This window comes from Rutidosis leptorrhynchoides, chromosome 4 (assembly GCF_046630445.1).
Source record: "Rutidosis leptorrhynchoides isolate AG116_Rl617_1_P2 chromosome 4, CSIRO_AGI_Rlap_v1, whole genome shotgun sequence".
Taxonomy (NCBI): Eukaryota; Viridiplantae; Streptophyta; class Magnoliopsida; order Asterales; family Asteraceae; genus Rutidosis; species Rutidosis leptorrhynchoides.
Genome location: NC_092336.1, coordinates 136363385 through 136389443, shown reverse-complemented (window position 1 = coordinate 136389443; position 26059 = coordinate 136363385).

Below are 26059 nucleotides of genomic sequence, written 5' to 3'. Positions count from 1 at the left end.
ATGTCAAAGTTATAATAAGGTTAATCTGAAAAGTCAAAGTTGACTGGTTGGAAGTGTGATAAAAATTGATACCTTGAAAAGAATTGCAAGATTATTTTTGGTAATAACAATGCTAAAAGATCTTTCACAGTTTTGAAGTCAAAGTATAGCTTTGAAAGATGTAGAGATCTAAGAATGATGTCACCGGTTCAGAGTTATGACTTGGATTCTGATCCGTCAATATCAGAATATGTAATTGAATTTGTATGAAAATGATTGTGTATCATTGTGAGTATTGTTAATAATTTTTGAATCAAAGTTGAAGAATGTACAGTGTAACATATTAATTGCGAACTTAAATATTTCCCGGGTATTACCTACCCGTTAAAGATTTCACAATTAATACTTTTTACAAAAGAATTTTTATTACCGTCTTTATGAAAATATATATATGTATATTTTCTTCAGATGTAATACAGATTTAATGAGTTAATATTATATTAAGCTCATTTGATTTTTGGCTTGGCTTAGAAATGATTAATCTTTAAAAAATTAAAAATTACATAATCTTTGCGGAGTATTTCGCTAATGTAATCGATACTTCATTATTTATTCTTATTGATATTCCTTGGTGGAGGATGTTGATGCTCGTGGAATTCTTGTGAATTTCGCAAGGTACAAATGATGTTTTTGAGAAAGTTTCGAGTACATCGAAAATGAAAATGTAAAATCAATTATGTAATTGAATAATACACTTGGTTTATTATGAAATAGAATTCATTGAGTTGAAACAGAGATTGTAGTTAACGATGGTTAAGTCGTTAACTTCGTTTCTTAAAAAAAATTACAAAAATTATATCATAAAAATAAAACGACGTAATACGTAAAAATTTTAATTTGAAATGGCATCGTTTAATAGTAAATTTTTAATCATTTCGTATATAAATATTATAGAATTTAGTTTTCCAAAACTAATTATATTCAAATAGATATTTAAACCAAAACATATTAACAATCAATTGAATATTATGCTGTTTAGTTCTCCACTAACTTTTATCTAACCTTCGTCATCTAACACTTTACCATTTATTCCGAATACCGTTAAAAATGAATGATTTCTCAAATTAGTGTGGACCTTACAACAGAGACTCGTAACAATATCATAATCATTAAGAGGCTTGATAAATATCTTTTAATTCAATCGTTTGGCATTATATTTTAACTCCGTAGTTAAATATATCAATAAGATAATTAAACCAATAAGTTTAATGCACAGTAACGCATAATTAATACTTTGTTACACTTTTAAGTTATAGCATATATATGTATCTATTTACATATAATTGTTCGCGAATCGTTAAGAACAATCGAAGGGTATTTGAATAGTTCAAGAATTTTGAGATTCAGTTTTACAGACTTTGCTTATCGTGTCGGGAACATCAAATCATATCGAGAATTTGGTTCAAATTAAGTCAAAATTTTCCGGGTCATCACAGAGCTATAACTCACAGTGAATGTGCAAAAGTTGATACGAAAACGTAAGCAAGTAATAAGTCAGTCCAAACAAGTAAGTTGGTCAATCCAAAAGGTCCTCAACCTAAGTCAATGGTTGCTAAGTCAGTAAATCATTCCAAAAGGTTTAAAAGTATGTAAGTTAAGTCTTAAGCATCATCATTATTATCGTTATCATCATCATACATAAAAGATAAAGTAAGGTTTTCAACAAGAATAGAGATCGAAACAAAGGGCTGACTTCGGACAGCTGCTACGACCTCTATACAAACTAAAATGACGCGCGGCCAGTGGCCAAGGCTCCGTTTGTGAGTCCTCTTACAGCTGTCCAAATTTTCATAACTCGATGTCGTTTTACCGTGGTGACGGTTCAAGCGCGAGTAGGTCAGAAATTTTAGCACGTCGTTACGAAGGCGTAGTGATTTTCGGAAGGCTATAAATCCTAAACCGTATATCGGATTCAGGTGAGTCTCAAATGAAAAGTCATCTACTCAAACCGAACTATCTAAAAATCAACTTTACAGAAGTCCCAGGTGAAATGTCCCATTCATATTGATTATAAACGTTCCATATTAATTGATTTCATCGCGAGATTTTGACTTCTATATGAGACGTTTTTCAAAGACTGCATTCATTTTTAAAACAACCATAACCTTTATTTTATCTATAAAGGTTTAAAAAGCATTATGTAGATTATCAAATAATGATAATCTAAAATATACCGTTTACACACGACCATTACATAATGGTTTACAATAAGAATATATTACATCAAAAATAAATTTCTTGAATGCAGTTTTTACATAATATCATATAAGTATGGACTCCAAATCTTGTCCTTATTTTAGTATGCAACAGCGGAAGCTCTTAATAATCACCTGAGAATAAACATGCTTAAAACATCAACAAAAATGTTGGTGAGTTATAGGTTTAACCTATATATTATCAAATCATAATAATAGACCACAAGATTTCATATTTCAATATACATCCCATACATAGAGATAAAAATCATTCATATGGTGAACACCCGGTAACCGACATTAACAAGATGCATATAAGAATATCCCCTATCATTCCGGGAAATCCTTCGGACATGATAAAAACGAATTCGAAGTACTAAAGCATCCGGTACTTTGGATGGGGTTCGTTAGGCCCAATAGATCTATCTTTAGGATTCGCGTCAATTAGTAGATCGGTTTACTAATTCTTAGGCTACCAAGCAAAAGGGGCATATTCGGCTTCGATCATTCACCCATATAATGTAGTTTCATTTACTAGTGTCTATTTCGTAAAACATTTATAAAACTGCATGTATTCTCATCCCAAAATATTAGATTTTAAAAGTGGGACTATAACTCACTTTCACAGATTTTTACTTCGTCGGGAAGTAAGACTTGGCCACTGGTCAATTCACGAACCTATAACAAATATGTACATATATATCAAAGTATGTTCAAAATATATTTACAACATTTTTAATACGTTTTACTGTTTTAAGTTTATTAAGTCAGCTGTCCTCGTTAGTAACCAACAACTAGTTGTCCACAGTTAGATGTACAGAAATAAATCGATATATATTATCTTGAATCAATCCACGACCCAGTGTATATACATCTCAGGCTAGATCACAACTCAAAGTATATATATTTTTGGAATCAACCTCAACCCTGTATAGCTAACTCCTACATTACTGCATATAGAGTGTCTATGGTTGTTCCAAATAACATATATACATGGGTCGATATGATATGTTAAAACATTTGCATACGTGTCTATGGTATCCCAAGATTACATAATATATTAGAATACATGTATAATACAATATGAGTTAGCTAGGATATGATTAATATATATTTGTTACCAATTTTCACGTAGCTACAACAAGCAAAAATATCCAATCTTGTTTTACCCATAACTTCTTCGTTTTAAATCCGTTTTGAGTGAATCCAATTGCTATGGTTTCATATTGAACTTAAGTTTATGAATATATACAGAAAAAGTATAAGTTTATTGTCGGAAATACAGGTTACAAGTCGTTTTTGTAAAGGTAGTCATTTCAGTCGAAAAAATGACGTCTAGATGACCAATTTGAAAAAACATACTTCCACTTTGAGTTTAACCATGATTTTTGGATATAGTTTCATGTTCATAAGAAAAATCATTTTACCAGAAGAAAAACTTTTAAATCAAAGTTTATCATAGTTTTTAATTAACTAACCCAAAACAGCCCGTGGTGTTATTACGACGGCGTATATCCGGTTTTACGGTGTTTTTCGTGTTTCCAGGTTTTAAATCATTAAGTTAGAATATCATATAGATAGATAACATGTGTCTAGTTGATTTTAAAAGTCAAGTTAGAAGGATTAACTTTTGTTTGCGAACAAGTTTAGAATTAACTAAACTATGTTCTTGTGATTACAAGTTTAAACCTTCGAATAAGGTAGTTTTATATATATGAATCGAATGATGTTATGAACATCATTACTACCTTAATTTTAGTAGGTAAACCTACTGTAAATGAGAAAAATAGATCTAGCTTCAAAGAATCCTTGGATGGCTTGAAAGTTCTTGAAGCAGAATCATGACACAAAAACAAGTTCAAGTAAGATTTCCACTCGAAATAAGATTGTTATAGTTATAGAAATTGAATCAAAGTTTGAATATGAGTATTACCTTGTATTAGAAAGATATCTTACTGTAAATAAGAAAGATTTCTTGAGGTTGGATGATCACTTTACAAGATTGGAAGTAAGCTAGCAAACTTGGAAGTATTCTTGATTTTATGAAACTAGAACTTATAGAATTTATGAAGAACACTTAGAAATTGAAGATAGAAGTTAAGAAAGATCAATTATATGAAGAAAAATGAAGAATGAAAGTGTTTGTAGGTGTTTTTGGTCGTTGGTATATGGATTAGATATAAAGGATGTGTAATTTTGTTTACATGTAAATAAGTCATGAATAATTACTCATATTTTTGTAATTTTATGAGATATTTCATGCTAGTTGCCAAATGATGGTTCCCACATGTGTTAGGTGACTCACATGGGCTGCTAAGAGCTGATCATTGGAGTGTATATACCAATAGTAAATATATCTAAAAGCTGTGTATTGTACGAGTACGAATACGGGTGCATACGAGTAGAATTGTTGATGAAACTGAACGAGGATGTAATTGTAAGCATTTTTGTTAAGTAGAAGTATTTTGATAAGTGTCTTGAAGTCTTTCAAAAGTGTATGAATACATATTAAAACACTACATGTATATACATTTTAACTGAGTCGTTAAGTCATCGTTAGTCGTTACATGTAAATGTTGATTTGAAACCTTTAAGTTAACGATCATGTTAAATGTTGTTAACCCAATGTTTATTATATCTAATGAGAGGTTAAATTATTACATTATCATGATATTATGATATATTAATATATCTTAGTATGATATATATAGAGTTAAATGTTGTTACAACGATAATCGTTACATATATGTCTCGTTTCGAAATCCTTAAGTTAGTAGTCTTATTTTTACATATGTAGTTCATTGTTAATATACTTAATGATATGTTTACTTATCATAATACCATGTTAACTATATATATATATATATATATATATATATATATATATATATATATATATATATATATATATATATATATATATATATATATATATATATATATATATATACATATATATGACATCATATAGTTTTACAAGTTTTAACGTTCGTGAATCACCGGTAAACTTGGGTGGTCAATTGTCTATATGAAACCTAATTCAATTAATCAAGTCTTAACAAGTTTGATTGCTTAACATGTTAGAAACACTTAATCATATAAATAACAATTTCATTTAATATATATAAACATGGAAAAGTTCGGGTCACTACACCAGGAGTCTGATCAGACCCTGAAAAACAGAAACAAGTGCTCCGGTGGGTTTCTTGGTGTAGTGACCCGAAATTTTCCATGATTATATATTATATGTGATAAGGCTAAAAAGGAACATATATTTCATAGCAATATCCCTCCTAAATAATAGGTTTTCATATGCAATTGTATTATATTTTCATTGTAATTGTTTAAATAAATAAGTGCGAAGACAAAAGGCGAAAACGAAGATTTGAAGACGCAAATGACCAAAAAGCTCAAATGTACAAGATACAATCCAAGTGGTTCAATTTATTGATGAGAAACGTCTAAAAATGACAAGAGTACAAGTTGCGGAACGCAAAGTACACGATATAAAATAATACGCAAGGACGTTCGAAAATCCAGAACCGGGGCATGAGTCAACTCTCAACGCTCGACGCAACGGACTAAAAATTACAAGTCAACTATGCACATAAATATAATATAATATTTAAATAATTCTTAAAATTATTTATATATTATATTTATTTATATATTATGTCGGCAAAGCTAAGATCCAAATTGATGTGAGCTGGAAAATCAAACTCCATGACTCGCGGAGTTTGAAGGCCAAAAACTCCACTACTCGCGGAGTTTGAAAAATCAGAAATCCCTATAAAAGGCCATGTATTCTGCCGAGTTTAAATATAAATAATAATAATAATAATAATAATAATAATAATAATAATAATAATAATAATAATACTCTGTAATAAATAAATAAATATATATATATATATATATATATATATATATATATATATATATATATATAGTATAGGGTAGTTTTATATTAGATTAGTTCGGGTTATGTAAAGGTTATTTTACGGGTTTTAAAGTCGGAGCTCTGTCCGTGTAACACTACGCGATAAATAATCAATGTAAGCTATGTTCTCCTTTTTAAATTAATGTCTCGTACTTAAGTTATTATTATGCTTATTTGAGCCAAAGTAATCATGATGTTGGACTAAATATTAAAGACGGGGTAATTGGGCTTTGTACCTTAATTGGAGTTTGGACAAAAGAACGACACTTGTGGAAATTAGACTATGGGCTATTAATGGGCTTTATATTTGTTTAACTAAATGATAGTTTGTTAATTTTAATATAAAGATTTACAATTGGACGTCCCTATAAATAACCATATACACTCGATCGGACACGATGGGCGGGATATTTATATGTACGAATAATCGTTCATTTAACCGGACACAGGAATGGATTAATAGTCTATGGAATTATTAAAACAGGGGTGAAATTATGTACAAGGACACTTGGCATAATTGATAACAAAGTATTAAAACCTTGGGTTACACGCAGTCGATATCCTGGTGTAATTATTAAACAAAGTATTAAAACCTTGTTACAGTTTAAGTCCCCAATTAGTTGGAATATTTGAATTCGGGTATAAGGATAATTTGACGAGGACACTCGCACTTTAAATTTATGACCGATGGACTGTTATGGACAAAAACCAGACGGACATATTAAATAATCCAGGACAAAGGACAATTAACCCATGGGCATAAAATTAAAATCAACACGTCAACCATCATGGTTACAGAAGTTTAAATAAGCATAATATATTTTATTTCATATTTCATCGTACTTTTATTTACTCGCTATTTTATTTAACGTCATTTATTTATTGTCATTTATTATTCGCTACTTTAATTATCGTCATTTATATTTTGCATTAGGTTTTAATTGTAACTTAAAATATAAAATCGACAAACCAGTCATTAAAAGGTAAACCCCCTTTTATATATTATCAATATAATATATTTTGTACAAATATAATTGTTTAAAAATATAGTGTGCAATAAGCCCGCTCCCTGTGGAACGAACCGGACTTACTAAAAACTATACTACTCTACGATTAGGTACACTGCCTATAGTGTTGTAGCAAGGTTTAGGTATATCCATTTTGTAAATAAATAATTAAAACTTGTGTAATATTTCGTCGTATTTCGTATTTAAATTAATACTATTTCGTACACCCCGCTGCACACATCAAGTTTTTGGCGCCGCTGCCGGGGACTCGGCGAAACGCTATATTTTTAATTTATTTTTGTATAAATATATTTATATATATTTTTAGAAAAATAATATAAAATTTAAAAAAAACACGTTTTTTAAACTCCACGACTCGCGAAGTTTGCAGGCTTAAAACTCCACGACTCGCGGAGCCACCCTGACAGGCGCACCCAGGAACCCTACTTCGCATTTATTAGGAATAATATTAATTATTATTATTTTAAAACCCTAATTAGGTTTAATTAATTTAATATTTAATTTTTAGTTTTAATTAAATTTGTAATAATTACTTTTAATTAGTTTTATTATATATAAAAATTAATACTTTTATAAAATAAAAATATAAAAATAATATTTTTATAAAAATTGTACTTTTTACAACTTTAAGTTTATTTTTATATTTTGTATTTTTTTTAGTGTAATATTTGTATCTTTATTGTTCGTAGCTAGTTTTAAGTTCTAGTATTTTGCCGAGCTTATTTTTATTTTTAGATTTTTAGGCTTTGCCGTTAAATCCCTTAAGTGCTATTTCTTTAGACTAAGATTTAGGTGCTTTAGAATTTTGCGACGATTTTAAAATTTTAGTGCCTTTTAAGTCACGACTCGCTACTTTATTATTTTTATTTTTCGACGTTTTTCGACGCGCATTCTTTTTCTTTCTTATTTCTCGACGCTTTAGTTTTTAGGACTTAGAAATTTTCTCTATTTCTTATCTAAAACGGAAAGAAAAATTATTTAAGTGGTTAAATTAATGGACGTTGACAATTTTCTGCTTCGTAGTAATAGTTGGATTTGTTAGTGGCTGAGTTGTGAGCTTCCGATTTAAAGGGTTCTGGCTCCCTGCTGCATCTTTGGGCTATTCGAAACGTGGACAAAAGCAGAAAAGTCTATTAATTGGACAACTTATATAAGTTTTTCTATTTTTATAACTAATAGGATAATTAGTAAATGCACCACATTGTAGCTAAAATTTGGCCATCGCAATAAAATGGAAAATTTTGAAAACAAGGCTATGGAAACTCTTTTTGATATCCAAAATCAATTAAATCAATACTCTCAAACAGGTGTTGATGACAATTCGTTCGGTCAATCTTGGATCACGAATGACGAAACAATAACTGGTTGTGAAATCTGTGGAGATTATCACTCAACATGGGAATGTTATTATTACGTTCCTATGGAAAATTACGCACCCACGGAACCTGAATGGAATGATTATGAAGAATACATTTCAAATTGGGATTATTCCCAAGAATATTTCCAAACTCAACAACCAGTAGGCGAGGAAAATTACGTGTCTGAAAATTTATTAGACAATATGAAAATCAAACTCGAAGAACTCAATGCTCAAAATGAACAAATGAGAGAGTTTGTAAACCGGCAAACTGAAACTCTATCAGACTACACACCTGTTGATCTGAGGAGTCGTGTGAAAGAAAATCTCATATCATCGAATTTTGATGAATTCGAGAGCTCCGAAATCACCAACTATCTCGATGATACTTTTTATTCAGTCTTACCAATTTCACAACATATCGACACATTAGCCTCTACCGACGAAATCATCGATCCATCAATGGATAAAGAAGAAGTAAGGGTGACAAATTGGTACTCTTGGGAATACGATAACGTTGAAAATTTTACCCCCGAGGCCAAACCGAACTTCACCATTCCACAACCTTCCAACCCAATATTCTCAATAGACGAGTCATCCACCGGAAATGAACTATGAGCTGTAATAGATAATGACACCTCGAATTTCACCCAATTGGGTAATAGAGGTGAAAACTTTGATCCTGAGAATAAAAGGAAGGAAATATTAGGAATTGTCCACCCTATAGAAATAAGTATGTCGGTGTATATCGATCCATTTGACCAAGAACCAGAAAAGAGACATATCCATTTACTAAAAACTACACTTAAAAAAGAATTAAGTAGTGACGATCGGGTGGGTCTAAACTTTAAACCCATTGATATAATATATACCACCCGAGATGTATATAACTGGCTCACTATTTTAATTCTTGAAACTTATTCTACCGACTTCACATGTCGTCAGCTAAGTGTGGGGAAGTTTAACCCCACTTAACGTTAAATTAGGGGTTCGGGTTAGTGCATAACTCGTTAATAAAAATGCAGGATTAGGGTAAAAGACACTTTTTCAAATATTAGTAAACAGTTCAGAAAAGCAGCCGTTTTTGAAAAAAAGCATGTGTGATAAAACAAGAAGGAATGAACGATGAGGCGCGCCATCTATCATTCGACGAGCTTTGTAATTACAAACTGGGTATTTTCAATCACTTTTCTACACTAATCACCCTCATGAATTTATAATTAGAGTCTGATTTCATGCAAATGAGGGTATTGCATGATCTCAAGTGTGGGGAAGGGTTATAAATTCTCTCGGGTTTACACTTGGTTTTATTTGCCAAATTTTGTGAAAATTTGAAAAATTTTCAACTAAATGAATTCAAAATCATGTTTATACATATTTATGAACGATAAAAACTAGGTGTTAATATCGAAATTATCGTTACCTCGGAAAGGACATAAATTGAGAAACACCCTAAAACGCTTGAATTCATTTAAAATGGAATAAAGGAGAATAAAAAGGCAAAGAAAGAAACTAAGTGTGGGGAGAATGTACCTAGTTATTCAATTAAAAACTATCTAGCACATGTTTCTGTAAAGTTTATTGCAGGTGCTTTTGTTTTGGACTAAATTAACTATTTTACCCGATGAAAGAAAAGAAAAGATGGATCTACACGATGAATCAATTCCATCATTAAAAGGAAGTAAAGTCTTCTGAAAAAGACACGCGCTTCTTGATTTAGGTCAAGAAGTTGTCGTCCTGACCAGCTGTAGGTTGACGAAAAATCTAGAAAAGTCATCTCTAAAATCAGGAGGAAATCCACGGACCTCAGCATCAAACAGGGTTGCCAAGTGGTCAGATTTATCCTAACCATGAGAAGGATTTATCTCATACAATGGGGGGCACCGTGCAAATTAGCTTGATAAGACTAATGAATCAGATCCCCAGAAAGGATAATCTCCTTAAAGATTAAAAATCAGCTTTTAAGCCTGATATTACTCAATCCTTGATATTGACCTTAAAGATTGAGAATTACAAACTCATGGAATTCAATGATATCTAAACTCGAGCTTGAACGAGAAAATATTTTGATCAAAATTAAAACCGATTTGTTTTCTGAAAACCTATTTTCAATGCGTTCATTACCATTGAACGTAAAATCCTAGGAATTCACCTGGAATTCATTAGGTCACCTGAACCAAATCGGGTGTCAACCGTAAGAACGGTGGTTGCATAGCATGGTCGAAGACAGGACCTTGTGCCAGACCGAAAAATCATAGGATGATCTTTACTATTGCTCCTACAAAGGATAGTACTAGCATCCGACACGTTTATAGACCATAATCAAAAGCAAGTCACGGGACATTGCCTTAACAGTTGCTTGTTCATCGCTTTCCTTTACAACCGGACGGTAGTTTATCGAAAGGTAATATACGGGACAAGTGAACTGGACGTGTTGCTTTCCTAATACAAGGTTAGCAAGTGGGTAACACAAAACCACAAGTGTTGAGCTAAAATTTTCAAATCTGAAACCCACACAACCCACAAAAATATTTTGCAAACACCGGTGAAGGGTTATTCCGGAAAACTTGTCTAGGGTAAAAGCTAGATTGAATTTTCAAAAGATCAAATGTTTTCATAAAGATCCAATTTCCTAACGGATCTAAATTTTCATAGTCATGTGGGACTGTAAACCGCCTTTCAAATGTGCACTTTGCGTTGGAAACCGAAAGTAAATCGGCTATTTGATTTCAAGTGTCGTTGACCTAAACCCGAGGCAACTGTGGATGACACACCCACCTTTAACCATTGTTACTATCATTGTTTATACCGCTATATCAAAATCACTGATGTACAAAGTGTGAGAATAAAAAAGTGATTCGAGTGAAGTGTGATTTTATTTCAAGTTATGTATTGCTTGAGGACAAGCAACGTTTAAGTGTGGGGATATTTGATAAGGCTAAAAAGGAACATATATTTCATAGCAATATCCCTCCTAAATAATAGGTTTTCATATGCAATTGTATTATATTTTCATTGTAATTGTTTAAATAAATAAGTGCGAAGACAAAAGGCGAAAAAAAGATTTGAAGACGCAAATGACCAAAAAGCTCAAATGTACAAGATACAATCCAAGTGGTTCAATTTATTGATGAGAAACGTCTAAAAATGATAAGAGTACAAGTTACGGAACGCAAAGTACACGATATAAAATAATACGCAAGGACGTTCGAAAATCCGGAACCGGGACATGAGTCAACTCTCAACGCTCGACGCAATGGACTAAAAATTACAAGTCAACTATGCACATAAATATAATATAATATTTAAATAATTCTTAAAATTATTTATATATTATATTTATTTATATATTATGTCGGCAAAGCTAAGATCCAAATTGATGTGAGCTGGAAAATCAAACTCCACGACTCGCGGAGTTTGAAGGCCAAAAACTCCACGACTCACGGAGTTTGAAAAATCAGAAATCCCTATAAAAGGCCATGCATTCTGCCGAGTTTAAATATAAAAAATAATAATAATAATACTCTGTAATAAATAAATAAATAAATATATATATAATATATATAGTATAGGGTAGTTTTATATTAGATTAGTTCGAGTTATGTAAAGGTTATTTTACGGGTTTTAAATTCGGAGCTCTGTCCGTGTAACACTACGCGATAAATAATCAATGTAAGCTATGTTCTCCTTTTTAAATTAATGTCTCGTACTTAAGTTATTAATATGATATTAATATTTACATGAATAAATGTTTCCAACATGTAAAGCAATCAAACTTGTGAAGACTTGATTAAGTGAAACGGATTTTGTGTTAACGTTTGACCACCCAGTTTGTCCGATGATTCACGAACGTTATAACTCGTATATGACATGTTAATATATATATATATATATATATATATATATATATATATATATATATATATATATATATATATATATATATATATATATATATATATATATATATATATATATATATATATATATATATATATATATATATATATATATATATATATGGACATATAGATATGTTTAACATGATGAAATGATATTTAAGTATCTCATTATGTATATTAACAACAAACTATATACATAAAACAAGACTACTAACTTAAGGAATTCAAAACTATATCTATATGTAATGATTATCGTTGTAATAACATCTTACTATTTATATATCATATTAAGATATATTAATACATCATGTTATCATGATAATGTAACAATTTAACATATCATTAAGTATTATAACAATGGATTAATTACATTTAACAAGATCGTTAACTTAAAGGTTTCAAAACAACACTTACAGGTAACGACTAACGATGACTTAACGATTCAGTTAAAATGCATTTACATGTAGTGTATTAAGATGTAATAATACACTTTTTAAAGACTTAATGACACATATCAAAGTACTTCTACTTAACAAAAATGCTTACAATTACATTCTCATTCATTTTCATTAACAATTCTACTCGTATGCACCCGTATTCGTACTCGTACAATACATAGCTCCTAGATGTATATACTATTGGTATATACACTTCAATTATCAACTCATAGTAGCCTTAATGAGTCACCTAAATATGTGGGAACCATCATTTGGCAACTAGCATGAAATATCTCACAAAATTACAAACTAATGGAGCCTATATTGACTCCTCTAATTCACGTGAACTAGCACTCTCACAAATACATTCCCATTTCAATTTTCTTGCATCAAACACATCTCTCTCAAGTTCTCTCTTGATGTTCTAAGTTTTCTTCATCATCGTCATCAAAATCTACATCAATCTAGCTCATAAATCCATACATAAAACAACTTACAAAACAACTACTCAAGAACACATCAAGAATACTTTCAAGTTTACTAGATTACTTCCAAGCTTTCTAATCCATTCCAAGCAATCACCTAAGATTAAGAAACCTTTGTTATTTATGGTAGGTTATCTTTCTTATTCAAGGTAATATTCATATTCAAACTTTGATTCAATTTCTATAACTATAACTATCAGAACTCGAGTAGTAATCTTACTTGAAATTGTTTTCGTGTCATGATTCTACTTCAAGAACTTCTAAGCCATCCAAGATCCTTTAAAGCTAGATCATTTCTTGTCAATTCCAGTAGGTTTACCTAATATACTTGAGGTAGTAATGATGTTCATAACATCATTCGATTCATATATATAAAACTATCTTATTCGAAGATTTAAATTTGTAATCACTAGAACATAGTTTAGTTGATTCTAAACTTGTTCGAAAACAAAGTTAATCCTTCTAACTTAAATTTTAAAATAAACTAAACACATGTTCTATATCTATATGATATGCTAACTTAATGATTTAAAACTTGGAAACAAGAAGAACACCATAAATCCGGACATACGTCGTCGTAGTTAAACCGGGGGCTGTTTTGGGTTGGATAATTAAAAACTATGATAACCTTTGAATTAAAATTTGTTCTTCTGGTAAAATGATATTTCTTATGAACAAGAAACTATATCCAAAAATCATGGTTAAACTCAAAGTGGAAGTATGTTTTTCAAAATGGTCATCAAGATGTCATTCTTTCGACGGAAATGACTACCTCTTTCAAAAATGACTTGTAACCTGTATTTACAACTATAAACTTATACTTTTTCTGTTTAGTTTCATAAATTTCAGTTCATTATGAAACCATAGCAACTTGATTCACTCAAAACGGATTTATAACGAAGAAATTATGGGTAAAACAAAATTGGATAATTTTGCTTGTTTTACCTAAGTGAAATTTTGTAACAAATCTATACTAACCATAACTTAACTAACTTATATTGTATTATACATATAGTCTAACATATATTATGTAATCTTGATAGACCATAGACACGTATACAATGTTTTGACATATCATATCGACGTCATCTATATATATTATTTGGAATAACCACAGACACTCTATATGCGGTAATGCTCGAGTTAGCTATACAAAGTTGAGGTTGATTCTAAAATAATATATATACCTTGAGTTATGATCGAGTCTGAGACTTGTATACGCTGGGTCGTGGACTGATTCGAGATAATATATTGATTTATTTATGTACTACTAACTGTGGACTACTAATTGTGGACTACTAACGTTGGACTACTAACTTAATTACTTAAAACGTCAACACGTAATAAAAATGTTGTGAATATATTTTGATCATACTTTGATATATATGTATATATTGGTTATAGGTTCGTGAATCGACCCGTGGCCAAGTCTTATTTTTCGACGAAGTGAAAATACGTGAAAGTGAGTTATAGTCCCACTTTTTAATATCTAATATTTTTGGGATGAGAATACATGCAGTTTTATAATTGTTTTACAAAATAGACACAAGTACGTGAAACTACATTCTATGGTTGAATTATCGAAATCGAATATGCCCCTGTTAGCTTGGTAGCCTAAGAATTAGGGAACTGGCCCCTAATTGACGAGAATCCTGAAGATAGATCTATGGGCACTAACAAGCCCCAATCAGAGAATTTGAACTGCTTTAGTACTTCAATTTTATCATGTCCGAAGGGAGTCCCGGAATGATAGGGATATTCTATATGCATCTTGTTAATGTCGGTTACCAGGTGTTCACTATATGAATGATTTTTATGCAGATTGTTATATGCATGCATGATGTTTATGAGAAATGGAAATATGAAATCTTGTGGTCTATTACTATTATTATTATTATGATATAGGTTAAACATATAAGTCACCAACATTTTTTGTTGACGTTTTAAGCATGTTATTCTTAGGTGATTATTAAAAGCTTCCGCTGTTGCATGCTAAATTAAGGACAAGAATTGGAGTCAGCATGCTTGTAATATGTTGTTTAAAAACTGCATTCGGAGATTTAAATTAATGTGTAATATTATTGTAAACCATTATGTAATTGTCGTGTGAAAAATGTTATCTTTTAGATTATCATTACTTGATAATCTACGTTATGGTTTTAAAACCTTTATCGATAAAATAAAGGTTATGGAATGTTTTAAAAATGAATGCAGTATTCAAAAAACGTCTCATATAGAGGTCAATACCTCGCAACGAAATCAATTAATATGAAACGTTTATAATCGATATGAACGGGACATTTCAGTTGGTATCCGAGCGTTGGTCTTAGAGAACCAGAAATTTGCATTAGTGTGTCTAACCGAGTTTATTAGGATGCATTAGTGAGTCTGGACTTTGACAGTGTTTACTTTAAAAACGATTGTTTAACACTTTTATTGGAAACTATATATTTTTACATGTAAATATTATGTGATATATTAATCTCTTAACGTGTTTGATATTGTGTGATAGATGTCTACCTCTAGTACAAATCCCACTGACTCACCTAATAATAATGAAGAGTCGAATGTATTTTGGGAAGAACAACTTCCCGAAGAGGAACCGGAAGAAGAGGAACCGGAAGAAGAAGAGGTTCCGGAGGAGGAAATATTAATAACTACAGAAAAACGGTTAAATAAAATAAAATCCTCAACCAATGGACCAAAGTTAAAAATGGTCAATGGTGTTTCCGCCGAGGAAGAAAAATCTTGGGAAAATTACCAATTTTCTGATGAATCGGATCCCGACGAAAATTCCGATGATGTTATAGAAATTACCTCGGCCCAATTTAAAATAGAAAAAGAAAATAATAAGGGAAAAGCTATTAAAATAGAGAAACCCGAGTCCAAAATCGATGAACTTTATGTTAACATGAAATATCCCGATGGGATATACCGTAAACACCCGTATTTCTTAAATTTTAACTATAACCCGGGAACATCTAAGCCACCAGTTTTTCTAAACCATTTATGAAAATGACGGCTCGTATTAGAGGAGCACCATGTATCCCTAGGAAATTAGCAAAACGACCCAAGTCCGAGGAGGTGGAAACAAGTTAGTCAGAATAAAGAATTGTAATCATGCTGGTGTAATATGTGTACTGTAGTGTGCTTATACTTTTATGTTGTATGTAAAAATTGCTTGTAATGTTTGTATTCTATCATCCTTTACAAGGTCTAATTTTTCATCTCTTCTATAGTATAAAAATACAAAATGGACGTTAACGATAGACAACCGAATATTTTAGAAGAACTACCACGGGATATGATTGATGAAATCTTGTCTAGAGTTGGTCAGGATTCCTCGGCTCATTTGTTTATGGTAAAATTAGTTTGTAAGACGTTTGAAAGACGTTCCAGGCATGCCTTGGTTTATAAAAGGCTTTCCTTCGATAGGTGGTGTATATCGCATTGGGGAAACCTTAAGATACGTCATATTTTCTATAAGGCTATGTGTGCGGGAAACCCTAATGCAATGTTCTGCCACGGGTTGAGGGCCTATTTTGACTCCGAATATCCCAATATAGGATTTCATTCATTAAAAAGGGCTTCAAACATGCAACTTAAGTAAGCATGTTACGTTTACGGGTTAGTGATGTTCGCCTCTCATCAAATTCCCACAAGTGGCAGATTCAGTAGTTGGGGTAGGAGATAAGGTTTTTAACTTATTACGGCGCTGTTGGATATTACGTAACCCCCGTCCTTTTGATGACGTTACAACGTGCTGCCTTGCCAACGGTCACAACGGTTATTCCCCACTTGATCAAGGATGGGAAATAGTACTAGTGAAACCCAAATGCATGACTTGTTTCTGGTCTTATGAACTACGTGTCTGTATCGCCTTCATTGAACAGTTTGATTTTCACTAGAATTGTCCTAACAGCTGCCTGGTATTATGGTCATCATGTACCTTATTTCATGCTGTATGTAAAATAATTGTATTGTATTATTGTATGATATTGTATCGAAAATTTAAGCGTGAAATGTTAATGAATTAAAGTTTTTCATGATAGAATATTATGTTGATAGTAGTAGTAATTTTTGTACTAGCTATTAAGTATGAACTTTAACAGGTAGGTAATACCCTAATCACAATTATAAAATGCTAATATGAAGAAAAAGCTTTTATAATAAGTTCATATTATGCTACAAAATACTACTCTTAATATTCTATATGATTATCATAATTCTTTTGGCTATTTTTGAAGGAAATGGCACCGACTACTAGGCAGAACTTGAATATGAGCGAAGAAGATTTCAGTGCATTCCTTGCTGCTAATATAGCCGCAGTACAGGCTGCGATGCAAAATAACAATAACTCTGAATCCAGCAATGGAACAAATTCCACAAGAAATCGTGTAGGATGCTCCTACAAGGAATTCACTGCCTGCAAACCTCTGGAATTCGATAGAACCGAAGGACCAATCGAATTAAAACGGTGGTCCAAGAAGGTCGAATCAGTGTTTGTCATAAGTAAATGTACTGAAGAAGACAAGGTAAAGTACGCTACGCATACCTTCACGGGTACTGCGTTAACATGGTGGAACACTTATCTCTAGCAGGTTGGACAAGATGCTACTTACGCATTACCGTGGTCAGCATTCAAACGCCTGATGACTGAACGATACCGTCCTAGAAACGAGGTCAATAAGCTCAAGGTAGAGCTTAGAGGATTACGAGCGCAAGGATTTGACATTACCACGTACGAACGACGATTCACAGAGTTGTGCCTATTGTGTCCAAGAGTGTTCGAAGATGAAGAAGAGAAGGTCGACGCATTTGTAAAAGGGTTACCAGAAAGGATTTAAGAAGATGTAAGTTCACACGAGCCCGCCTCCATACAAAAGGCAAGTCGAATGGCTCACAAACTCAAAAACCAGATTGAGGGAAGAATTAAAGAGCAGGCGGCCGAAGAGGCCAACATGAAACAAGTCAAGAGAAAGTGGGAGGAAAACAGTGACAAGAGTCACCAATTCAACAACAACAATCACAACATCAATCGCAACAACTATCCCAACAACCGCAACATCAATCGCAACAACAACAATTGCAATTCCTGCAACAACTACAATAACCACCATAACAACCACAACAAACGTCCCAACAACCACAACCACAACAATAGTTCCAACAACAATAACAACCTCAACAACAACAATTCCTATAACAACAAGAAGCAGAAACAGACATGTCAAAGGTGTGAAGAGTACCATCCAAATGTGTTCTGCACGACATTTTCTACCAAGTGTAATAGAAATGGTCATGGTGCGATGAAGTGTGAGGTCTACGGACCGATGAATAACGGAATTAAAGGAACAAATAATGTCAGAACAAATAATGCCGCTGTAGTTTGTCATGGATGTGAAAAACCGGGCCACATTATTAGAAATTGCCCGAATTAGGGGAATACTAATGGACAAGGCCACGGAAGAGTTTTTAATATTAATGCGGCAGAAGCGCAGGAAGACCCAGAGCTTATTACGGGTACGTTTCTTATTGACAATAAATCTTCTTATGTTTTATTTGATTCGGGTGCGGATAGAAGCTATATGAGTAGAGATTTTTGTGCTAAATTAAGTTGTCCATTGACGCCTTTGGATAATAAATTTTTACTCAAATTAGCAAATGGTAAATTAATTACAGCAGATAAAATATGTCGGAATCGAGAAATTAAACTGGTTAGCGAAACATTTAAGATTGATTTGATACCAGTAGAGTTAGGGAGTTTTGATGTGATAATTGGCATGGACTGGTTGAAAAAGGAGAGAGCAGAGATCGTATGTAACAAAAATACAATTCGCATTGTACGAGAAAAAGGAAAACCCTTAATGGTGTACGGAGAAAAGAGCAACGCGAAGCTAAATCTTATTAGTAATTTGAAGGTGCAAAAGCTAATAAGAAAAGGTTGCGATGATGTTCTAGCACACGTCGAGAAAGTTCAAACCGAAGAAAAGAACATCAATGATGTTCCCGTCGCAAAAGAATTTCTCAATGTATTTCTGAAAGAATTACCAGGACTACCTCCACACCGATCCTTTGAATTTCAAATAGACCTTGTATCAGGAGCTGCACCAATAGCTCGTGCTCCATACAGACTCACACCCAGCGAAATGAAGGAACTCCAGAGCCAATTACAAGAACTTTTAGAGCGTGGTTTCATTCGACCAAGCACATCACCATGGGAAGCTCCCGTTCTGTTTGTCAAAAAGAAGGATGGTACATTCAGGTTATGTATCGACTACCGAGAGTTGAACAAACTTACCATCAAGAACCGTTATCCACCACCGAGAATCGATGACTTATTTGATCAACTGCAAGGTTTGTCAGTTTATTCGAAGATTGATTTACGTTCCGGGTATCATCAAATGCGAGTGAAGGGGGATGATATTCTGAAGACTGCATTTAGAACGCGTTACGGTCATTATGAGTTTAGGGTTATGCTGTTTGGATTAACTAATGCACCAGCTGTGTTCATGGACCTCATGAACCGAGTATGTGGACCATATCTTGACAAGTTTGTCATTGTTTTCATTGATGACATACTTATTTACTCAAAGAATGATCAAGAGCATGGGGAACATTTGAGAGAAGTGCTAGAATTGTTGAGGAAGGAAAAATTGTACGCTAAGTTTTCAAAGTGTGCATTTTGGTTGAAACAAGTTCAGTTCCTCGGTCACATAGTGAACAAGGAAGGTATTCAGGTTGATCCGTCAAAGATTGAAACCGTTAAAAACTGGGAAACCCCAAAAACTCCAAAGCATATACGCCAATTTTTAGGACTGACTGGTTACTACAGAAGATTCATTCAAGATTTTTCCAAAATAGCAAAACCCTTGACTGCATTAATGCATAAAGGGAAGAAATTTTAATGGAAGGATGAGCAAGGGAAAGCGTTTAAATTGTGAAAGAAAATGCTAACTACGGCACCTATATTGTCATTGCCTAAAGGGAATGATGATTTTGTGATTTATTGTGACGCCTCGAAGCAAGGTCTTGGTTGTGTATTAATGCAACGAAAGAAATTAATTGCTTATGCGTCCAGACAATTAAAGATTCACGAGCAAAATTATACGACTCACGATTTAGAATTGGGCGCTGTTGTTTTTGCATTAAAGACATGGAGGCACTACTTACATGGGGTCAAAAGTATTGTATATACCGACCACAAAAGTCTCCAACATATATTTGACCAGAAACAACTGAACATGAGGCAGCGTAGGTGGATTGAGTTGTTGAATGATTACGATTTTGAGATTCGTTACCACACGGGGAAGGTGAATGTGGTAGCCGACGCTTTGAGTAGAAAGGACAGAGAACCTATGCGGGGTAAAAGCTATGAATATAATTATTCGTACTAACCTTACTACTCAAATAAAGGAGGCGCAACAGGGAGTTTTAAAGAGAAAAATTTGAAGAATGAAATACCCAAAGGATCGGAGAAACATCTTAATGTTCGGTAAGACGGAACCCGGTATATGTGACGACCCAGAATTTTCCGAAAAAATTTAAACCTAATCTTTATATGGGTTCGACACGATAAGCAAAGTCTGTAAAGGTGAGTCTCAAAATTTTTGAAATACTTCATATATTAAATTACCCTGTGACTATTTTCGACGATTCACGAACAATGGTGTGTAATTAAATATGTATATATATATATATATATATATATATATATATATATATATATATATATATATATATATATATATATATTATATATATATATATATATATATATATATAAATATAAGTGTATATATAAAAAAATTTGAATTAATAAAATACACTTTAATCTATTGGAATTAAAAATGTAAATAAATAAATGGTAATTAAAATGTATATCTATATGATATCTGTGATGACCCGGGAATTTCTGACCAAATTTAAACTTGATCTTTATATGTTTCCGACACGACAAGCAAAAGTCTGTTAGGTTGAGTCTCAAAAATTTTTAAACTGTTTCATATATTCAATTGACCTTTGACCAATCCAGACGATTCACGAACAACTATTTGTAAATAGATATGTGTATATATATATATATATATATATATATATATATAATGTTTGAAAATATAATTTGAAATATTATATGTTGTTGATAATAAAATTTATTTATGCAAAATAAAATAAAATTATGATATTATGATATTTATTATTTAAAGCATATCTATATATATAAATAAAGTATATTAAATATATATTTTGTGATTTCGAATCTAATTAGTAAATCTAAGTAACACTCAATTGCCATTCGATGGATATTAAACCAGTTAATGCGAACTTATATGATTTTAAAATAAACTGTGATCCGAAAACGAGTTACATAAATTATAGGCTTATTAAAAATGTATTTATGAGCTATTTGTTAAATCTTAAAACTTTTTATAATTTACTTAGGGTGGGGAGTGAATAATTAATGTAATTTTTATTTAATAGTTAATGACCGAATTTTATACCATAATGATTAGAATAAATAAATAAAGTTAATTTAAAATTTTGAGATTTTTCCAAAGACTTTATCCGCCACTGTTTAACAACGGAACACGAAATAATACCCCTATTAATTATGTCGATAGTTAAAATACAAAAGAGTAATCACGAGAATTCAAATTATTAAAGTGATTGATATCGATACTGTTTTTGTATGATACAAACACTATCAATCAATTATATATTATATATTACCTGCTTTACTAATGGTCTATAGTGGCCACTGTTTTTTTTTTTTTTCCTTTTGTGACTTTTACTAAAATCTAAATATGCAATGCAACAAAACAATAAAAAAAAATATGCATTGGCAATTGAATAGAAGAGTCAAAGAAAATACTTTTGATAAAAATCAGACTTCTTTTGTTGACAAAAGCAGTTTTGGTCATCTATTAAAAGCACTCACATTTGCATATTAACAATTACTCATTTATTTAAAAGATAATGATAAATAAATAAATAAAAAACAATAACTAGCTAGCTTAAAATTTTGAACTTATCCTCACAATTAATATCATTCGGATTATATATATATACATGTAGTACATATTATTGAAAGAAAAACACCTCACAAAAACAAACCATAAACCATATCCTCTTGATTCGTCCATCCATCACCACTAATCGTAGCCACCCTCTGCCACCACCGGAGCTCTGTCTCACAGCCACCCTCCTCATTCTACAACACGAACCACCACACGCACACCACTACTGTCATGCTATTTGATCACCATCACCTCGATCACCATGATAATCAACCGGTAACCACTATCTCTCCCTCTCTTCTCTCTCATGGAACCCTCCATGAACATCACCTTCACCATTACAATACCTTTAATAAACAACTGCATCTACTTATTTGTTTCAACCCACTTCTAATTCTGTCAAAGAAAATAACCAATCAAAAACCCATAATTCCCTGTTATATTCTAATCGTTACTGTTACTTTTTTTCTTCCACTGCAACTAGCGACGACTACCATTTATTTTTTTTCTGTTTTGATTTCTTTTGTAAACGAAGAAGACAAAGGAGATACTAGGGCTGCTGTTTCCCTTCGATTCTGTCAATATTATACAGTGACAAGAACACGCATGAAAACTGTATCAAATGGTGAACCTGTGAAACAAGATGCACGTAAAGATGATGATGTGGTGATGTCACAATAACGATATTCGTGGTTTTTTTTTTGGTTCATTTCTATATCTTATTAATTGAAGATTGATAATGATATGAGGATGATGGTGATCGATGTTGAAGATAACGATGGTGTAGATGATGTTGATGACGATGAAGGAAAACGAGGACGATGAAGAAGAATTGTTATAATTTTGACAATGATTATAATGATTACGGCTTAGATGATAAGATGATAGAATGATTAAGATGGTGAACTGCATCGTTAAACAACTGCTTCAATTAAATTCATCTTTCTTTTCCTGCGTTTGTCAAACGGTACCATAAACCCAACAACTTATGTATTGGACTTGTTACAAATTGGGTTAACTAATCTGTTTAATATTGGGCTGCTATTGGGCTCTTGAAGTAACTTGGGCCACAAAATTTAAAACTCATCATCTTTTATTTTCTTATTCGACGACAGTACACACACACACATATTATTTAAGCGATGACGATGACTAGGTTATGAAGAGGGATAGTTATGTTATCGTGATTAAAATGATGATAATATTATGTTATAGAAGACAATGATCGAATGATGATGCTTCAAAAGATGATGATAATGTTCGCGGTTGATGATAATAAGATGATGTTGTGTTGATAATGTTGATAATGATCATGATAATGATGATGGGATCATGATGGAAAGAATGATGGTATAAATCTAAATCATTATTATTATAGATATTATAATTATTATTACTATCATTATCATTTTTATCAAAATTTATAAAAGTATCATTTAGATTATTATTAGTATCAATATTATTATTATTATTATTATTATTATTATTATTATTATTATCGTTATTACTTTCATATTAACGAAATTGTTATAACAAATATATATATATTTATATATATTTTTTATATAGAGTATAATTATTACAACTATCATAATATTTCATATAATTATATATTAGGATTATTTATATAAATATTTACATATAACAAATTATTAATTTTTAATATAATATTAATCATATGTATTTAAAAACTATATAAAAATTAATTATTAAATATATAAGATATATAATTTAAGACATAATACATAAATTTGTTAGATTACCATTGTATGTGTTAATATATATAAATGATATAGGTTCGTGAATCCGAGGCCGACCCTGCATTGTTCAGATTCGTCGTATGCATATTTTTACTACAAAATATCGTATCGTGAGTTTTCATTTACCTTTTTACCCTTTATATTTTTGGGCTGAGAATACATGCGCAATTTTTATAAATGTTTTATGAAATAGACACAAGTAATCGAAACTACATTATATGGTTGAATTATCGAAATCGAATATGCCCCTTTTTATTAAGTCTGGTAATCTAAGAATTAGGGAACAGACACCCTAATTGACGCGAACTCTAAAGATAGATCTATCGGGCCCAACAAGCCCCATCCAAAGTACCGGATGCTTTAGTACTTAGAAATTTATATCATGTCCGAAAGAGGATCCCGGAATGATGGGGATATTCTTATTTACATATTGTGAATGTCGGTTACCAGGTGTTCAATCCATATAAATGATATTTTTGTCTCTATGCATGGGACGTATGTTTATGAGAAATGGAAATATGAAATCTTGTGGTCTATTAAAATTATGAAATGATTATTTATGTTAAACTAATGAACTCACCAACCTTTTGGTTGACACTTTAAAGCATGTTTATTCTCAGGTACGAAAGAAATCTTCCGCTGTGCATTTGCTCATTCTAGAAATATTACTTGGAGTCATTCATGGCATATTTCAAAAGACGTTGCATTCGAGTCGTTGAGTTCATCAAGATTGTTATTTAATCAATTATAGTAAGATATGTTATGAAATGGTATACATGTCGTCAACTTTAGATGTAATGAAAGATTGTCTTTTCAAAATGAATGCAATGTTTGTAAAATGTATCATATAGAGGTCAAGTACCTCGCGATGTAATCAACTGTTGAGAATCGGTTATAATCGATATGGACTTCGTCGGATGGATTAGGACGGGTCTTTACAGTTGGTATCAGAGCGGTGGTCGTAGCGAACCAGTTCTTGCATTAGTGTGTCTAACTAGTAGTCGTTAGGATGCATTAGTGAGTCTGGACTTCGACCTGGTCTGCATGTCAAAAAGTTTTGCTTATCATTTTGTGTCGAAAATTATCTGCTTATCATTCTTAGTCTAGACACGTCTTGCTGCATTGATTGCATGAATATTGTATAGACAAGATTCATATCTTAGCGTATCTGTTACTGTAAACCTTACCTGGCGTATCCCGTAAATTCCTCCGTAATCTACGAAACCTTTTGTTCTATATATATGGATATTCTATGTAATTAAGAATACCATCCGTTAGCCAGAAAATCATTTCATATCTAAAAATTCTTTATTCAATCGTACGAAATGAAATTCGTCATTAGTTCAAGTCACTCGGATTCCGAAATGGAATCCCACTCAAGCTCCGAAAGCAGTGTGACCGGAATGGATCAACCAATCAGTCATCATCTATTCTGGATGAATTGGGGATGGGTTCGTAGCCTCCTCAATCATTAGAGACAAGAAGAAGGTGATCCTTTCCATCCGCCGCATTGCCCTATTGGCGAAGAACCTGAAGCACTTACCGGTAAACCTGTTCGAAACACCATCTTTTCTCTCATTTCCAGAGTATCTCGCCACGATTATATACTATACCAAATTCTAAATTATATTTATCCGCTAGTCCGAACCGAAAATAACCCCGGTGTAATAGAAGAAGTCAACGAGCTTCGAGCTCGGGTAGTGGCTTTAGAGAATATGGTACGAAGGTTACAAACACCAGCAGCAGCACCAGCAGCATAACCAGTACCACCACCAATGTCAACAGTACCATCACCACCACCAACATCAACATCCGCATCCCACACCTCAACATCTTAATCTATACCTCGAACATCAACGTCATACGCACCATGGATACCAAGGAGTACCAACAACAACA